The 20,286-nt window shown below is 42.4% G+C and overlaps 1 protein-coding gene across 2 annotated transcripts in view; it reads left to right on the plus strand.

Moving 5' to 3' along the window:
* The first annotated feature begins 7,398 nt into the window (after positions 1-7,398).
* The window catches only part of KANK1 (KN motif and ankyrin repeat domains 1), a 150,262-nt gene continuing 137,374 nt past the window's right edge, over positions 7,399-20,286 (plus strand). The window contains exon 1 of one of the 2 annotated variants that reach the window (XM_061628847.1): positions 7,399-7,744. The gene's annotated coding sequence lies outside the window, so the exon portion shown is untranslated. Of the gene's footprint in view, positions 7,745-7,779; positions 7,852-20,286 lie in introns of those variants that run through there. The other variant, XM_061628854.1, reaches the window with a different exon arrangement.

Here is a 20,286-nt window from a genome sequence, read left to right on the forward strand (position 1 = left end):
CCCGGGCCACATCCCTTACCAGTCCCGCTTTGTCATAATTGTGATCATGCTTCTTGCTTGCCTGGGGAAAGGGCTATGCTCATGTGTATAGAAACTAGCCTAGTGTATAAAGGTAACTACTTTTGTTTATTGCTTTGCTCACTTTTGCCCGTGGCACTACCTGCCACTAACACGTGGAAGGCTTCCCGGAAAGGAATGGCTCTCAGGCTGAAAGGTTCTATGTCCATGGTCAAACTCGGGGGTAGGGAAATTGGCCAGTAGGCCAGATCCTTATCTCCCCTACCCATTGCAGGTCAAATTTGAAAAGTGGATGAAACCACCCACCTGGCAATCATCTGACATCTCAGTGGCAGGTGATTGTAAATGCTTCAAAGCACCATGCAGGGCTTGTAAAGAGCCCTTTGAAGTGCTGCCTTTCAGCTGATGGTCAGTGACTTCGAGCCTGCTCTCTGCAAGGATCGACAACATGTTCAAGTTCTCCCTGGGGATCTCAGTCATGCAGACAATCCAGCCTCATCCCTACCTGCCTCACACCTGACATCCCATGTGATGTCATATGTGGAGCAGGTAGCTGTAGTTTGGGGAAAAGGTCTTGCAGTCAAAATTGGGACCCGTACTGGGCTAAATCTGGCCATGGGCTGGAGGTTCCCCACCCCTGGTCTAACTTGACAAACACTGGCATTATAAAGTAGTGATTAAAGGGGATTACAAAGAGAACTAGAACAGTATGATCCTATGCAAGTCTTTTCAGAAGTGCCAGTGAGCTCATTGACTCTCAGCTGAGCGTGTATAGGACTGAAGCTGAGATATTAATGATGGATCAGGATGATCTTCCAGATGTGGAGCTCAGTAATATTTTGCTAGTTCATCATACCTACATATTTCTGCCCATTTCCCCTACTGATTTTAGTAAGCAAGATTAGCCAGAAGTTTTGTGTGTGGAGAAGCAGCCTACTGTAGAGCACACGGGAGCTGTGGTCCCCAGGCTTTGGAATACCCTACCCAAAGAAGCCCACTCCGCTCCCTCCCTGATGGTTTTCCTGAGACTTCTGAAAACCATCTTGTTCTGAAGAGCCTTTGGGAGGGAGTGAAGGTAGAGCCTGAAACTGATTTTATTTTTGCTCCAGTTTCTAGGTTTACCTCTTTAGTCACCTTTTAATATCACTGCCCTTGAATTGTTAACTGTATTTTATGTATTTTTTATCTATTTTAATACTTTATTGTGTTTTTATTTACTGTGTATGTGATAGCACTGTGAGCTGACCTGAGTGCCCCATTGTGGGGTTGAAGGGTGGGATAGAAATATTTTAAATAAATGATATGTGCTTTATTAAATAACTATGCAATCTATACAGCTTTCTAATCAATTGGCATTACTAAATTTGTTTGTAGATGAGCAACAGGATTTAAACAGTAAACTTTTGAACAGGCACTTGGTAATGGAGGCATGCTTAAGCACTGCATGGCATTGAAGGGATTTTGCAATTAATTATTGGCTTTATAAGGGTGTTGAGGGGACAACAAAAAAAGCAATGACTTTATTGGGGAATGGGGACCTTCTTATGTATACAAATATAAGAGAGCACAATTAATTTATTGGGGAATGGGAACCTTATTATGTATACAAAAATAAGAGAGCACTCCCCCACCATCTATGGTCAACTATGGAACTCATGATTCACCACTGCTTCTACTGCTAATGGAACTTGATTTCATAAAATCATAGAATAGTATAGTTGGAAGGGGCCTATAAGGCCATCAAGCCCAACCCCCTGCTCAATGCAGGAATCCAAATCAAAGCATTCCCAACAGATGGCTGTACAGCCATCTCTTGAATGCCTCCAGTGTCAGACAGCCCACTACCTCTCTAGGTAATTGGTTCCATTGTCATATGGCTCTAACAGTTAGGAAGTTTTTTCTGATGTCCAGTCAAAATCTGGCTTCCTGCAACTTGAGCCCATTATTCCATGTCCTGCACTCTGGGACGATTGAGAAGAGATTCCGGCCTTCCTCTATGTGACAACCTTTCATGTATTTGAAGAGTGCTGTCATATCTCCCCTCAGTCTTCTCTTCTCCAGGCTAAACATGCCCAGTTCTTTCAGTCTCTCCTCATAGGGCTTTGGTTCCTGTCCCCTGATCATCTTTGTTGCCCTCCTCTGAACCTATTCCAGTTTGTCTGCATCCTTCTTGAAGTGCAGAGACCAGAACGGGACGCAGTATTCAAGATGAGGCCTAGCCAGTGCTGAATAGAGGGGAACTAATACTTCACGCGATTTGGAAACTATACTTCTGTTAATGCAGCCTAATATAGCATTTGCCTTTTTTGCAGCCACATCACACTATTGGCTCATATTCAGCTTGTGATCAACGACAATTCCAAGATCCTTCTCACATGTTGTATTGCTGAGCCAAGTATTCCCTATCTTATAACCGTGCATTTGGTTTCTTTTTCCTAAGTGTAGAACTTTGCATTTATCCCTGTTGAATTTCATTCTGTTGTTTTCAGCCCAATGCTCCAGCCTATCAAGGTCCCTTTGAATTTTGTTTCTGTCTTGCATGGTATTAGCTGTGCCCCCCAATTTTGTATCATCTGCAAATTTGATAATCATGTTTTGTACCTCCTCATCCAAGTCGTTAATAAAAATGTTGAAGAGCACTGGGCCCAGGACCAAGCCCTGTGGTACCCCACTCATTACTTCTGCCCAATTTGAGAAGGAACCATTGATAAGCACTCTTTGAATACGATTCTGGAGCCAAATGTGGATCCACCTGATAGTTGTTCCATCCAGCCCACATTTAGCTAGTTTGCTAATCAGAATATCATGAGGCACTTTGTCAAAAGCTTTTCTGCAGTTGAGATATATTATGTCCACAGCATTCCCACAGTCTACAAGGGAGGTTACCCGATCAAAAAATGAGATAAGATTAGTTTGGCAGGATTTATTCTTCATAAATCAATGTTGGCTCCTAGTAATCACTGCATTGTTTTTAAGGTGCTTACAGATTGACTGCTTTATAATCTGCTCCAGAGTTTTTCCAGGGATTGATGTTAGGCTGACTGGTCTGTAGTTCCCCGGTTCCTCCTTTTTGAAGATAGGGACAACATTAGCACTCATCCAGTCATCCGGCACTTCACCAGTCTGCCATGATTTCACAAAGATAATAGAGAGCGGTTCTGAGAGTTCTTCAGCCAGTTCCTTCAATACTCTAGAATGCAGTTTATCAGGCCCTGCCGATTTGAACTCGTTCAAAGTGATTAGATATTCCTTGACTGTTTGTCTATCAATCTCAAGCTCCAATCCTGCCCCTTCTACTTCATGTTTCCCAGGAGGGTCATAGACCCTTTTTTGGGAGAAGACTGAATCAAAGTAGGAATTGAGCACTTCTGCTTTTTCTTTGTCATCTGTTATCATTTTGCCATCCTCATTGAGTAGCTGTGCCACTATTTATTTTCTCTGCCTTTTGCTATGAATGTACCTGAATAAAGCTTTTTTGTTGCTTTTAGCATCCCTTGCTAACTTCAGCTCATACTCAGCTTTAGCCTTCCTGACGCCATCCCTGCAATTCTGTGATACCTGCCTGTACTCTTCCTTTGTGGCCTGGTCTTCTTTCCACTTCCTGTATGTGTACTTTTTTGTTTTCAGGTCATCTCTGAGCTTTCTGTGAAGCTGCATTGGTTTCTTCTGCTGTTTTCTCCCTTTTTTCCTTGTTGGAATTGCTTGCCATTGCGCTTTTAGAATTTCCTTTTTTAGAAACTCCCACCCATCTTGGACTCCTTTTCTCATTAGGGTCACTTGTTATGGAACTGTACTTACAATTGTTCTGAGTTTATTAAAATCAGCTTTCCTGAAGTCCAGGGTGCGTGTGTGGCTACTTTCAGCTTTTGCTTCTGTTAAAACCAAGAATTCAAGTACAGAGTTCCTGTAACTGCCACTTCATCCACCGAATCATCTCTATTGGTTATTTGATGTTGGTCCTCTCTTTCTTTCTGTTTAACATATCTATCTCATGTGGACTGGGACCTTACTGGATCTGAGTGCCCAAGTTGGGCTAGAGGTGTTCTTGAGATAAAACAAAGGAAAAGGAGTAATGTAATGCCCAATAAATTTAGAAGGGTCTTTATAGTAACTGGCCTGCAGTGTTAAGTTGTTGTTTTTCCATTTAATTTGTACTAAATATATGTTGATACACTTGTATCTTGTATTATGTTTATGTATGTACTAGGGGGTCTGCTTCTGCCTGCTTAGCATGCCAAACTCCTACTGTTGCCAACACACCCCACCACAGGTCTCCTATGCTGCCTCTCCCAGTGCTCCCACCTCCCTCCCTGCACACGGTTTGCCAGCGCTCCCACCTTCCTCCCTCCGAATGACCAACTGACTGATCAAGGGTAAGGCTCAGATGCCACTGGGTGCCTTGCTTGCCTCTGTCACTATCCCACTCGCTCACTTGTTTGCCATGGGTGCCACAGCCACCACTGGGTGCTGCTGCTGGGCACCAGGCACCTTGTGTGCTGCCACCGGGCTCCTAGCATGATTTACACACTGCCACCACCACCAGGTGCCTCGAGCAAGCGGCAGTGAAATTGCCTCTGCTGTTCTGCCTCACAGCATCAAGCTATGTGTGAATGCTTCTGCTCAGGCCTCCTAAGGGTGGGAGAGGGTGGGCTGGGTGGCTGGCGATGCTTACAAAAATATTATATAGGAACCATAATCCAAATATGTATACAAAAAATAAAATGGGTTGTATTCAACTAAATCCTAGTTGGAGTAGACCTATTGAAATTAATGAACCTAAATTAATCATTAGTTGTATCTTTTAACTTCAGTGGGCCTACTTTAAGTAGGAGTAGCACTGAATACAACCTATATGTGAAATCAAGAGTCAAGCAGGCATGGACTAAAGAGAACATTATAATTATCCTATTAGCAGTAGGGAACCTGTGGCATGTTTGAAGCTGAGACTATTCTGGCCCGGGATGGTATAGATAGGTATATGTGCTGTTTCCAACATCAACTTTGTTGGACCGGCCATGTTGTTTGAATGCCTGATCACGATCTTCCAAAGCAGCTACTTTACTCCCAACTTAAGGATGGAAAACGGAATATTGGTGGACAGCAAAAGAGGTTTAAAGATGTTCTCAAAGCTAATCTAAAAAAATGTAACATAAGCATCGAGAACTGGGAAGCCTTGGCCCATGAGCGTCCCAATTGGAGGTCGGCCATTATCAAAGGTGCTATGGACTTTAAAGAAGCACGAGTACAGGGCGAAAGGAGCAAACGAGCTAAGTGGAAGGCACGTCAAGCAAATCCTCATCATGACCATCTTCCATCTGGAAACCTATGTCCTCACTGTGGGAGGCTGTGTGGATCCAGAATTGGCCTCCACAGTCACTTACGGACCCACTGTTAAAGACCTTAACTTGGAAGACAATCTTACTTGGCCACGAGTGATCGCCAATGAATGAATGCTGCTTCTATATTTTCACATGTTAAATACATTGGCTCTAAGACTAGAAGAGATCTCTTCTAGTGGTTTAGTGGCAGAGGCTTTTACCACTTGATCCAAAGGACAAATATTTAAACACCACATTAGGAATCAACACCTGCCACAGGTGCAGCAAAATACCGTGGAGGCAAACTATTATCTCAATTGATCTAATATTGTGCTATGTTTTCTTTAAAAGTGTCAGGAAGCAACAGCCAGGGGTAAATAATTGCTTACATATATCAGTTATAGAAACAGCTGGGAAACACAAACAACTGTTGCATCCTATGGAAACACAAACATGGTGCTGATGCTGTCACAAAAACATGGCGGCTAAGGTCAGTGCCACTCAGAGACTGGAGCAAGGGCATGCAAAGGAGATGGAATATTCCCATTCAAAAACAGACTTTTCTTCTGAAAACAAAACAACCCCTCCCCCAGCATTTCAGAATATGAACAACTTTAACTTTTCTCCTGTAGTCAATATTAAGGTGGGGGTGGGGAAGGACATATATATACTCTTTGAGGCCATATTCAATAGACCAATTTGTTTTGTGTAAAATGCTGAAAATGTCAGACTTGGGATACTTCCACAAACCAGTTTATTGGTCCTACTCATCATGTAAGGTTTGCACAGCATCCACACAATGTTATCCTCGTCAAAATAAAGCTCCTATTCCCCTTCCCCTTAAATCCAGATTTGTCTTCTCCATGTTTGTTATTTATCAGGTTTTCAGTAGAAATACTAAAGCTGGATTCAGTGGGAAAATACAGGATGGCACACAAAACTTGCATGCATGAGCAGCTCCACAATAAATTGTCTTGTGGAAGCACTCTTGGTCACTAACCTCTTCCCAAAGGGAAAAAGGCAAGATGCCACAATGCCTACATATGTCAAAGACATCTGATTTCTGAGGCTTCTAGTCCACAAAAGCTTAAGCCACAACAATGTGTTAAAAGTGTCCGGTACTCTCTGGATTTGCTGCAACGGACTAACAGGGTTACTATCTCTTTATCAATAGGAAAGGCTGATTGTTTCCCTTTCTTCTATAAAAATACTGACATCGCTTGATTTGGTGGCAATGCTTCCTTTTGAGCAGAATTGGCAGCAAGGGCACCATAACAGCAACAGGAACGCAAAGTGATTGCTTGAAGCACCATTTTAATGTGTGTTTTAATGGTATTTTCATCATTATTTGTATTTTTGGATGTTGTTTGGTTCTTTTATTGTTTGTTTTGTTTTCTTGATTTATTGTATTTATTGTATTTATATATTGCTTGTTTTTTATCTTTTTGTACACCGCCCAGAGAGCCTTCGGGCTTAGGGCGGTATATAAATTAAATTAAATAAATAAATAAATAAAAGCACCAGCAATATTTTTAGGGTGCATGTGAAGTAATGGGCAGTCGGGACTCGGAACTGAACCTGAGCATCTCCAGCTGAACTGCACGGGTTCTTGGGTTCCCTCCTGGGAATCATCCCTCAGGTCTTGCGGAACAGTCGGGTCAAAGCAAATATTTTGATTGTCCCTGGTTCCTGCTGCATCCTTCCTTGATATTTAATCTCGGATCTTGTTCCAAAATAGGAAAGTGAGAATGTTTTCCGGGGTTGTAAGAGACTATGCCAGTTTTTGAGTCACACAGAACTTTTCATCTGACCGGAGCAGAAGGGCAACTAATTGCCAGCTGTCGTTTCCTCGCTGTGTTTATTATTATTCAAATTTTCTTGCGGATTTCATCCTAGTCTGGATACGAATAATTTTCCCGGCGTCCAAACAAGTTTAATCTTCCTTGCCCTAGTCCCGTCCTCTGTCCTCTCACTGGTCAGCGCCAAACCCCGTAGGCTAGAACTAGAGGACCATGTGATTTGAACCTCCTTGTCTATGGCAACCCTGACGGTGAAAGGGGCGGGGAGTTTGCATTGTGGATTTTTTTTCCGGGCAGCCGTGCGCAGCCGCAGTGTAGGCGAACCGGTGTGCGCTAGAGCTGCTACAAAGAGGCGTGAGAGGAGTTTTGCAGGATAAAACTCTCGAGTCGGTCTTTCTGCTGTAGACGGGTAGTTCGTGCTCTCTCCCTCCGCACCTGCTCCGGAGACGCTGCAGATCCTCGGGTGGGCTTCGGCTGGGGGAAACAGTCAGTACCTGGCACGTCCGTCCCGCACTGGGAGCCGCCTCCTTGAGACCCCCTCCTCCCCGCTTGCAGGAACTCGCAGGGGAGTTCCTCCTCCCGGTTACTAGCAGGTTAAAGCACAGCGAGGTGAGTCGAGCGCTCTTTTTCTCTGCGGGTGGCTTTTTCGCTTCTCCGTGCGAAGAGGAGGCGGGAAGGAAGGAGGGCTGCGAGTTGCCTCAGTGGGAACCTGTCAGGTGGGTCGCCGCGAGAGCAAAACTTTAGAGAACTTTGCTGCGTGAAGCGTGGGGAAAACGCAGCGTGTAAATATCCCCCGCCCCCAAAGTCCCGCTTTCAACCTTCCTGGGGAGAAAGGAGAGCTCTTTTTTCCTCTGGAGGGGGGAGTGCCCCCCAGAGTGCCTTGTGGCCGATGCGAGGCTTCTGTTTTCTCCTGCTTTCCCAAACGTATTGCTTTCCCGCCCGCCCCGTGCCGTCCCGTCCCGTCCCGTGTCCTTTCCTTTCCTTTCGTGCTTTATCTCCTGCGTTGGGGGCCGGAAGGGGCTGCCTCTGCGGGAGAGGGAAGCGGGGCTGTTTTGGTAATCGTGTTGCTGCCTGCAGAGCCTCCAGCTGCGGCGCGCTCGGGTCCCCTTCACTTGACATTGCAATGGCCAGGGCCCTGGGGCGAGCGGGTGTGCGCGAGGGGTTGTTGCTTCTCTTTGCACCTCCCCGCTTCCCTCGGGCTGCTTCACCTCTCCCTTCGTTCTTTGGAACAGCGGGAATGAGGGAGGCTTTTGTTCTGGAAACATCAAAGGTATTCAAGATGGGGTGGGGGTAGAAAGGAACACATAATTTTGGAGGCAGAAAATATGATGCCTGTCAGCACTTCATTGTGTGTATTTTCCTTGCTGAAGGAAGAAAAGAATGAAACTTTCTTTTCCTCCTGGCTGCCGTGCACGTGAACTAGCTAATGAAGCTGCATTTTATGCATAGCTGAAAGCTTATTGATCTACTGTTCAGAGTTATTACTCATAGGTTTGGCTTTAGCAGCCTGTTGGGAACCTGTAGGAAAATTGAATTTTTTTAAAAAAGTAGCCTGGTTACTTAGAATACTGTTGGTCTTAAACTTAGGTTCTCGCGCGCATCATTTCAAAGGCCCTGGTTTTTACCCTGCTGTAGAAATAGTGTAAATGTGAGCACATATGTGGGTAAACAAATCGTGCCACTAAAATGCCAGCTTAGGTACAGTGATCTTTGAGCACCTGTAGGGTACATCTAGGGAAAAGCAGCAAAGCAATGGACTTAATAGTTGTGTGTGAAATCCCCTTAGTGGACTGGTGTGTGCATTTGTTTGTATATGGGGCTGAACTTCACATAGTTTTGCTTGAAGACATTTTTAAGGTTAGCCTTGTTCTAAGGGTGCATTCATACGTTTACTTTGGGGGGGGGAGTTTTTTGGACTACTTCTGTGGTAACCTCCATGGTAACCACTTCTGCTCAGTTGGTTTGCAGTCATTGCTCCCTCTCTGGGGCGGGAATAGCTCTTTAACATGATTGCTGTGTATTGTATTACAGTCCAGATCCCCTCATGAAATATAAAACGTTATCTCTGTGGATACATAACATGGTAGTTGAGCCCCTTTCCATGACTCAGATAATCTTACATGAGGGGAATTAACATAGGATGGAGGGCTTACATAGAGGGCGCCCCAGCCAGCAGCTCCCTGTTCCTTGCAGTGCTGATCTAATTATAGGACTAATTAGCGGACTAATGCATCAGTAACAGCTTCTTCATTCTTGTACTTCTTCCCTAGAAGAGCTCTTGGTTAAAAGCCCCTCAGCCTGTTAAAAAGTCTGTTAAGGCCCTATATTCTGGTTCTCTCCAGGTGTTGAAGCATGTGCTGGTTTCCCCATCCAGACCTGTGGAATCCTTGCACTTTCCTAGTGGTAAGAGGCAGGCGAAGTGTTGCGGCATCACTCTACCTATATATCCTTGGAATAAGTGAATAATCATATGGTTGCTATATGACAACTGTCTGGGAGGTTAGATGTACTTTATCCTATGGCAGGCAGCTACAAGAGTGGTGCTGGAACATCTGAATGCTCTTTTGGGGCATTACACTGAAGCATGGGCTTTGTCCCTGCCTGTGTTTAGGTAGGTTTTAAAAAATCCGTTTGCTCAAACAACTTTTTAATGTGTACTGGTCTGCTTGCTTCTAAAAGTTTCTTCTTTTAAAAAGGTTATTTTATTTTATTGTAAGCTGTAACTTGTTTTGTTGGAAATTCTCAGTTACTGCTGAGTCTAGTAGTAACTAAATCATATTGGATTTCTAAATTACCCCAGGAGAAGTGTGAACTCCAGTTGGGACCAAGTGAATTGGAAAGAAACCATCAAATTACTTCTGAAAAGATGCCATATTTGTTGATAAAAGCAACCTCTTTCCTCCTCCCACAAAAGTTACAGCCTTCCCCAGTGCCATTTGGCATAATTGACTTGGTTATTTTGTTTCCTTGAGGGTCTGGGGTCCCTGATATTGGAGGCTAATTCTTGAACACCTTTAGGTGGTCTTTGAAAAGTGCTGAGTTTCCTCTGTACTCTCTTCTTTTCTAAATCATTTATTTTAAACAGTTCTTTGTGATACAAATCACAGCTGCTCTTCCCCTCCCAAGTGAAATACATCCGACTTTTGAGACTGCTGTTCCCTTGAAAACGTGATGCTGTGTCATCTCCTGCACTGAAGTTGCGTGTGTGTGTGTGTGTGTGTGTGTGTGTGTGTGACTTGCTTGAAGTGGCTTCTGCCCCAATCCTAAACATTGATTTGAAATGGTAGATTCCAGTGGCTAGTTCTTCCAGGCACCCAGCTATGCAAATGGCTGCTTTGTGCAACTGTGTTGCTGGAGCTCAGTGTGCTGAGCTTATTTGTATGAATGGCTGCTTGAGCAGTTAGGGTGGATTTTCACTACTGCAGTGCAACTCCATATTTTTGGAAGGGGCTGCACTGGAAACACAAAAATGTCACCCAAACCATATGGGAATCTCTTCATACAAACCAATTTCCATTTGGTGCTCTGGTCGCGCTACAAGAAACTGCACATATAGTGGCTGTGTGTAAGAAGTAGTTTTATTGATATGAATAGAAGAGTTAACTTAATTCATCTATTTCCATCTCATGACAATATTCATCTGTAGCTGATCCTAGTTATGGATAAACAAGGCTGAAACAAGTTACAGTTAATGCTACAATACTGGTCAAATCTATATTCTAAAACTTGTATTCCTTCTATTATTCCTTACTGGAATAATATCTGCGAGTGCCATTTGTACACAGCTGAATTTGGACTGAAGTTCTTTATTTGGAAGCAAGTCACACTGAACTCAGCGGGGCTCACTTGTGATTAGAAATATCCATTTTGCACTGTTAGTAACACTTGTTCAGCTGTAAGGCAAAGTATGTTGCACTTGACAGCTGTGCTCATTCTAGATGCCACCCTCACTGTATTCCAGACTGGACCAGTCCTTTGAAGGTGAGAATTAATTGGATCACTGAGATATAGTAAGCAGGACAGCATCATGCTGCTGTGAGAAGTTACACTCCATATTTCAGCATCATCTTTTTGAGACATATTTCACTTTACTTCTAGTGAGTTGAAGTACTTAATCAGCTTTAAAAAACACACACAACTACTCCCAAGTATGGCATGTGAACCTGTGTCTTGGATACAACTGGAATGACCTTTTAAAAAACCTTATTGCGTGTTTCTTGTACACTTGATATAGTGACATCCTTCTAGATAAACAGAACTGAGTACAAGTTGTAGGGAATTTTATGACTATTTGCAGACCTTGCTACTCATATTTATAGAGAGCCTTTGATCCTGGAAGTTGGGGAATTGGCTGGAGCCGGAAAAATGTGCTCCTGGTGAGAGCCGGGGGTTTCACTTGGATACCTTAAAGCAAAGCTGGATCCATGAGCACTATCAAGCTGCATCTGTTCTTTAAGAAGGGCGCATGACCCTTAAGGGCAGGTATATTCTCCATCACTGGACTTGTTCACTGTGAGCTTCTGTATGTTTTCTAAATTGAACTTCAATTTATTCACCTTTCTCCAGCCTATTATTGACTTCAGGTAGTCATTCATAGAGAATCCTGCCACAGCTAATGCAGAAGAAAAGGAGAAAATATCAGTGTACCATCTGCATAGTGATTAGACTGCACTCCAAACATGTGCATGGCCTCCTCCACTAGCTTCATTTTGATGTTAAGAAGCATGGGGAATAAGACTGAACCAGGGCAGTTCCCATGGGGAGAGCAGTATTCTCCCAGGGCCACCTTCTGGAACAGATTTGTAAGGTAGTTGATTTGCTGCAAATGGGTGCCATCTATTTCCAACCCTTGGTCTAAAAGCATACTGTGTTAAATGGCCAACAAAGTTTTTTTTTGAAGTTGTTTTTTTAAAAAATGTTTTTAATGCTGTCTTAATGTATTTTAAGATTTGTTTTTATGATGTTTTAAAGTGTTTTAGTGCTTTGTTTGCCGCCCTGGGCTCCTGCTGGGAGGAAGGGCGGGCTACAAAATAAAGAAAGAAAGGAAGAAAGAAAGTGCTGAGAGAGCCAGGACAATCAACAAGGGCAGTGTTTCCTGTTGCTCTTCTAGAACAGGATGACTACTAACTTGAACAAGACGATTCCTGCTGGATGCCAGATTATAATGATCCAGATAATGATACAGATATGCCTCTACCCACTCAATCACCTTGGCTGGAGCAGAAGATAGATGGCTTGGTCAAAATGGAAAACAAAGGATGTGTGTGTCAGCAGTTGAACAAGTGAAGTGAAGGAAAGTACAAGGTCTTGGTGTACTTGGGTAAAACCCTTCCCTGGAATATAAGAAAACTTTTCAGTATTGATCCATAGCCATGATTACTACTATTATTTCTATGGCTGAATAACTTGGAGGTCGTGTTGGATATTCATGTTCCCTTGTTGTATCAGTAACGGGCTTTTTAAGACTGCAGTCCTGTGTATACTTAGCTGGGAGTATGCCCCATTGAACATGGTGGGGCTTACTTCTGTGTAAACATAGAATTGTGCTGTAAGTTAACTAAAGCTGAAGCTATTGTTTCTCTTACAGCCTCAAGCGCCGCTGTAAACTTGGTATTGTAGGATCCATTCAGACGTGTTTACTCTGATGGGAATTGAAGTACCTGTGTGTTGTAGTTATGAATGTCCTCTTAATCAAACTATATAGTCAGCTTTCTTTTCTGTTTTCTAATACCTATTGGCCTTTCTGTTCTTGCCGTGTGTGGCCTGTCTTAAATAATAGATGTAGAAAGTAAAATGAAAACTTACTAATGAAGACCTTGCTTGGTAACTGATACAAATATTTTTCTTTTTCTTTTGTTGCTTGGAGTGTAGCGAAGTTGTCAGAAATAGGCAGCAGTTCATACTGTTGGTTTTATAGAAGCACAATCAATTAATGGGAAACCGTTGTAAATTTATGCTGTCGGCAGCACTTGCTGGACTTCAGTTATTTAGTTAATGGAATTAATGGGATTTAATGAAAGCTTGCACACATACTTTGATATGAAGAATTATACTTGCCCATATGTTTTAAAAGTTGTGGGGTGAGTCCTTTCTGAAACTATAATGTAAAATCCAGGGAAATGTGGAGCTTTAAAAATCTCTTTATTTTAACAGCTTATCAGTTCAAATCACTCTTGCATATTCTTTCCAATAAAAGAATAAACATTGGGCTGGGTGTGGATTTTTTTTAGATGAAATAGAAAAACTAAGCAGGATATGAACAAGTTCCAACTTCTGACATGGAACTTTTTGTAGTTCATCAAATTGTAAATGACATTGTAAACTCAGTGCAGCATGTTGCTGAACTGGCTTGGTGTCTGTTGAATGTCCATGAAATATAAATGCAAATTGTAAATGTTAGACAGCTAATTAAACAAAACAGAGCTTTGACTCATTATACATTCATGGTATTGTTCTTATTGCTGTGTTGTTCCTCATGTTGGTTAAACTTAAAAAGCATACCTGTGAGTGTTACCTTGCTAGACATTCAGGATTGAAGTTCCAGTTGGTGACATGTATCTGTCATCAAGTGAAAACAACTGAGCCTTTGTTTCTCTTTATGTGATGGAGTTGCATTTAAAAACCACATGCAATTAGCTTTTTAAACAAAGACACAGAAAAAAAGCCTAATCCATAGAAGTTAAGAGGATCTACCCTCCCATCTCTAAAATAGCATTGCATCTAGAAAGTTCTCCAAAGCTCTCTTACCTTTTTGGTTTATGGAAGGCTCTGTCTTTAAATCACAGTCTTACATTTATATTGAAGCTTTTGGCATTCATGCCTGTATTGAAGCGCATATGACTTCAAATATTGGATTTTATCTCTTAGAGCAGTCAGCAGTTTAGATCCTTACCACCTCCACCCCACTGTGTGTTAACTTTGATAGGTGGCAGGCCACCCACCTGCCAATCACCTAAAGTCAGGTGCCCCATTTTCCTTTGCCCATATAATTAGAAATCAGTTGTTTTTTGATTTGTAATTGTATTCTGTATTGTGGGGGGTTTATTGAGGTACACGTTAAGCATTTTAAGAGAAGAATTTATGTGGATTTGAATGCTTGGGGAGAACTTCTAGTGTGGCTATATGGGAGATAGGCAAGGAGGTGATGTGAAGGTACTGACCTGAAATGTGTGGGGAATGGGGGATACTATCAAATGGAGATGAGTCTCTGACCTCTGGAAATGTGGCTGTAATGTGATATGTCTCCAAGAGACTCACCGTGTGTGGCTAGCGAAGAATGTTTATTGAAGCATTGTTAGTTAGGGAAAGTTTACATTGCAGGGGGAGAGGGTGCTCCAATAATAGCAACTAAGGAGGCTAAACCTGCTTTAGTCTTACAATTCGAAGGATGCATGGTAGAATGGTACCCTTCTACTTCAGATTTCACTTTAAGCTCCTCTTGCCCTGGATCATTCTCCTGGATTAATTATGTGTGCATTGACGAGGCTTTGCAGGAAGGTTTAGTGCATGTAGAGGTAGGCCCACGAAAAATTTCAGATCATGCATTGGTTTTAGTCACTCTTTGAGTCCTGGGCTCTTGGGTCTTTTCTCAGTATGGACTCTGGATCCTATTTTTTTTTGTTTGAGCACTGTTTAAACTTTGTGGGAAGCAGTGCCCAGCAATATTTTTCTATTCACACGAATAATGTGAACCCCTGTGTCATGTGGTATGGGACACAATGAAAGCTGGCCTCATGGGGGCAGTCACAAGTAAGATGATTAAATTGAAACGAATGGCTGCCCCCCTGAGAAAATAACTGATGACATCTCCAGGGTACATAATGCTTTACAGATGAAGTGGAAAGCACTTAGAAGCATTGGAGATTAATAATATGTCTATATCTTTGGTTTATTTACAGTAAAAATGTTATGAGCTTGGTAACAGAAATTCACAGCTGTTAGACAATGTGATAAAAAGGAAACAAGCTATGTGTTTTTGTTCCATCTACAGGTTCCATTTCGTGGCAATAGCCCTCTTTCAGTCTTTGAGCTCCTCATGTGTGAATGGGGCTCTAGGGTTAAGGGACTGGCATCTTATTTGTGTCAAATATTGTTGAGAAACAGTTATCTTTTGATGGTTCAAGGGTGGTGTGGGAGGGGGACTTGGGGAAGCAACTTAACCAAGATTTGGTCCACCAAACTCTTTCCCTCAATATCTGTGTATATATAGGATAATTGTTTGAAAGTAATTCATCCATGGTTTTATACTCCAGCACAATTGGCCTATGCAAACAGGTTTGGGGACCTCCTGTTGTTGGTGAGGGTGCCCTGACATGGCTCTTACAGGCATATGTTTTGGGAATGTGGGCAGGTTTCCGTATTTTGGGATAAGGTGCTGGGGAGATAGGATCTATTATTGGAAGGAGACTAGTACAGGATCTAAAGCTGTGCTTATGTTTTGTGAAGAAAATTCTGATATTTTATTTAAACCTTTGGTTATTTTTCTGTTTATCAGCTTGCCTAACTATTTCTCAAGGTTGGAAAAAATGGAAATGGACTGCCTTCAAGTCGATCCCGACTTATGGTGACCCTATGAATAGAGTTTTCATGGTAAGCAGTATTCAGAGGGGGTTTACCATTTCCTTCCTCTGAGGCTGAGAGGCAGTGACTGGCCCAAGGGAGCTTCATGGTTGTGTGGGAATTTGAACCTTGATCTCCCAAGTCATAGTCCAACACTCCAACCACTATGCCACACTGGCTCTCGTTGGCAAGACATTGTATTATACAATGGATGTGGTATAAAAAGGCACTGCATATTGCCACAATAGAAAAATTAATTCATGAACTTTAATTAGGGGTGAAGGTGCACCTGAGGGTTTTGCTGCAGTTTGGTGGCCCTTCATAATATATATAGACATACATATGATGTCCTGTCACCTCTCTGTAAAGTATGAGTTTATTTGGAAAAATTACTGAATTATAGCAAATTGTAAAGTTCATTCTCTTCCTGCGATATAATGCTTTTTTTAGTTGGATTTGTAATGGGAATCCTCCCAAGCAATGGGATATATACATGAGTTATTTATGTGTATCTTATAAGATATGTACCGTTCCTTTTTATTGTTTCTTTGTTTAGGATTTTGATATATGTACATTTAAATTTCAATAAATAAATAAATGAAATCAATCTGCCCAAGAAAGCCCTCTGTCTTTGCAAGCTTTATTGTCTGTGGCTGTGAAGGCATGGCAGCGTCAGCTGCTGAAAGCAATGAGGAGGAAAAAGCCCTTAGCACTGCATGTGCTATGTTTTGTGGGGCAGGCCTTGGTGAAGTTGACATAGTGATCTTTGAAATAAAGAAATAACGAAGGAATTGGGTGTACATCTCACACCCCAAATCATATACACAAACATATTATGGGCTGCACAACCCCATTTTCCTTTATTTCTATATATTGTGCCATTGTATTTTTTTTTAAAAAGCTTATGTACTGCTTTTCATCTATAAATCTCAAAAGTGGTTTACAATATACATAAAGCTATGTTAAAACACTCCAATGCTCATATAATTATAACAGGAATAACAAAACAAACCTCAGTATTGGGAATGTAGAGGGCACTTTCCTGGAGATATGATCTAGGGTAGCCCAAAGCCTGTTGTTGTAGTTCTTCCATGACATATTGTTGGCATGGGGGTGCTATGCATGACTGTATCTTTTGACCAAACAAAAGCTGTAATGAATAGGGAGGTACTCTTGAAGGTGATGCACCCCTTTCTCCACTTCCACCACCCTTTTTTCCTCTTGATTCCCCAAGCAGCGGCAACTGGACAGCTATGGGAAGCAATCTGAGAGGAAAAAGGAGTAAGCCAGGAATTAGGAACTTGTGGTCCTCCCCATGTTGTTGGACTACAACTCCCATTAACCCCTGCAGACATTGCCAGTGGTCATGTGTGATGGGAACTATAGTCCAGCAACATCTGGTCGGAGGTTCTCCACCCCTGCAGTAGGTCAACTCGTGCTCAGGTGAGAATCCAATCTATATCTTCTACCTCACTTTAAAATCACATAGTGGTCAAGTGGTTTAAGCAGTGAGTAGGACTGATTCAGGCTAGACCCTGAAGTTGACTAAGCATCTAATTCAGTTAATCTTATTAAAGGGATTCAATGTAAAAAAGAGACTTAGAGCTAGAAAAATCACTAGTTTGTTTTTTTAAATGTAACTGCGAACAGTGTTACATTAGATTCTCAGACTCTGTTGGTGAGGAAGGCTCTCAGGACCCATTCCTGAGACAAGCTTCGTACAAAGGTGAATGAAGACAAAAGCCTCTGCAAAGCCATACATTTTTATATATGTTCTGGAAGGAGGACAGTGTGTTCTCTGGAGCAGTGACCCGCCAGTAGGAAAGCAGTGACTAATTAACTGTGGGAACCTAGACTTCTTCAGAGTGGCCTAAACCTTACTGTGTGGTATACAGCTTTAGTTATGTATTTGTATGTAATTGTCATCTGAAGTTATCATATATTAATAAGCATTGTATCAAAACAACAATCATGGAGATAATTATTGTGGATTTGAAAGAGAAGAGCTGCTTTAGGCAGAGTACAAAGCCAAAGCTTAAAACTTTTTTTGACTTCTCTAAGCAGTTATCAAATGTTTTAATTGGAACTGATACTCCAAGAATACACCAAATTTATGCAGCTTCCACTTAATGCTGTTTACCCTTTCCAGTCACTACTCACTCTGCTAGTCACTCTGTACTCTGTTGCATCACATACATGGTACAACAATAAGAAAAGATTAACAATGTCATAATGTATACAAAGGAGCAGTGTCAATAAGAACTTACAAAGAGCCTGCTGCATCAGGCTAATGTCCCATCTAGTCCGGCATCCTGTTTTGTCAGTGGCTGGACAGCTGCACATGGGAAGCCAGTAAGCAGGACCTGACTGCAACAGCATTCTTTCCCCCGTTGTGGTCTGTAGTAACTCTGGCAATGGAGGTAGAATATTCAGGGCTAGCAGCCATTGGTTACAGAGAATTGATTATATTCCAGAGGCCTGGTAAATGAAAAGTTTTCATTTTATGTTCAATGAGGCTAATGTGGGGGATAACCAAGTACCACTTTGGGGGGAGTTCCATCTAGGGGAGTTAGGGTGTAAGTAAAATTCTCACTTATATCAAGACTCTTTTTCCAATTCTATTGCTGCCTTAAGGTCACCATAGAATCATAGAGTTGGTAGGGGCCTATAAGACCATCGAGTCCAACCCCCTGCTTAATGCAGGAATCCACATTAAAGCATACCCCACACGTGGCTGTCCAGCTGCCTCTTGAATGCATGCAGTGTAGATTCTAAGAACTAAGCCATGTCTAGACCACAACATTTCTAGGTTCACTTGAACAAGGCAACAATTGAGTCGAGGGAAATGAATCCCTCTGCTGCAACCTCCTGTATAGTAGGGCCCCACTCATATGGCAGGTTAGGTTCCAGACCCCTGCTGAAAAGTGGATCAGCTGTAGGGCAGTGGCCTGGAACCTAACCTGCTGATCACACCAGAGGAGAAGATCAGATCTTCCCCTCAGGCGCGATCAGCTCGAGTGGGAGTCTGGTCGCTCCAGAAGAGGAGGAGATCAGCTGTAGCATGCTACAGCTTATCTTCCCCTCCTCTGATGTGATCAGCTGGAGTGTGGAGAGCTCCAGCCCCCCCCTCCAGCTGATCGCCCCGCTGGTGCTGAGAAGCAGGGCCCTACTGTACAGAAAGAGTTTCCTCAGGCTCAGTTTCTGTATAAACAGTTTAGATATTTGTACTGGTTTAATTTTTATATTTCAGGGTCTATGGAACTCCCTGCCATCATAACTCGGTCTTCCTCAATGTGACCCTTTTTTGGTACATCCCGTTCTTTTAGAATGCTTTTAAAACCTCCTAGTAGCTTGGTATAGTAGACTTAAGCATGAGATTCACACTTACGCTGGAGACAGAATTAATTAAACAAGTATTGTTTATTGATGTTTTGTACATGAAGGGAATACTGATATTTACATTGGAGTCTTTCTTGTGCTTGCTGACAGCTTCTAAGGACTCAAGTGATACTGTTGCTGATACCAACCACCAAGTGCCAGATTCCCAGAACCTCCACCCCAGCCCAGTTCTCTCATAACCTGCTTCAGCTACTGGGTACGATTGGCCTCTGGCTCCAAAGCTCCTCCTGTACCTCTGTCTGTTTAGGCAGTTTAGCTGATTTTAAAAACCTGCTTGTGTAACCTTTTTGTAGTAAGACCTTTACACAAAGCAGCCTGTTAGCCTCACAGTCACCAGCTCCCTTTTGCTCTTCACGACCAAAGTATTAACACACCGGGGATGAATACCTTGATATTTAGCCATTAGCTTCCCACTTTCACTTCAGCATTCTCCTTTCCCTCATACCTCCCTCATCAACTGATTTAACTGCCCATTCTTCACTGACCAGAATCTCCAGACAATCAGAGTATTGTTCCTAAATCAGTCAAAACGGTCATAACAATTTTGTCACCAAGCAGCTGCTACTATATGGGCCTACAACATAGTAACATCACAAAGCCTCAAACTTTGGCAGTTCTGACATCAACAGAGATCACAGAAATCTTTTTTCTGGCACACACAGGCACACAAACACATATACAGAGCATTTCTCCACAAGAGCAATAGTGACTACAATGACATAAGTGTAATACTGCTGCCTTTCTCTGATATGTGAAAAATAGTTTGTGATTATTATTATTTATGAGGCTTGTTAGTTGCTTGTTATCAGAAGGTGACCAAGCATCTTACAGAAACAAAAATATAAATATATAATCCCATAAAAACAGAACAACCAACCCACATAATAGCCACAGAAAGTCTGGCAGAATACTAATAACAAAACAACATTATCTCGGTTTATCAAAAGCCTGGAAAAATGATGTCTTTACCTGGTGCCAATAAAGTCAAATGTGCCAGGTGGACCTAGGTGGAGAGAGTATTCCACAGATGGGGAGCCAGACTGAAACGGCCCTCTTCCTTGTTGTCATCTCCTGAGCCAGTCTTGGAAGGGGGGACTGGAGAGTGGCCTCAGAAAAAGATCTAACGGTCTGTGTTGGTTCATATTAGAAGAGGCGTTCCAGAAGATATTGGGGTCCTGAGCCATAAAGAGCTT

This window comes from Rhineura floridana, chromosome 1 (assembly GCF_030035675.1).
Source record: "Rhineura floridana isolate rRhiFlo1 chromosome 1, rRhiFlo1.hap2, whole genome shotgun sequence".
Taxonomy (NCBI): domain Eukaryota; kingdom Metazoa; phylum Chordata; class Lepidosauria; order Squamata; family Rhineuridae; genus Rhineura; species Rhineura floridana.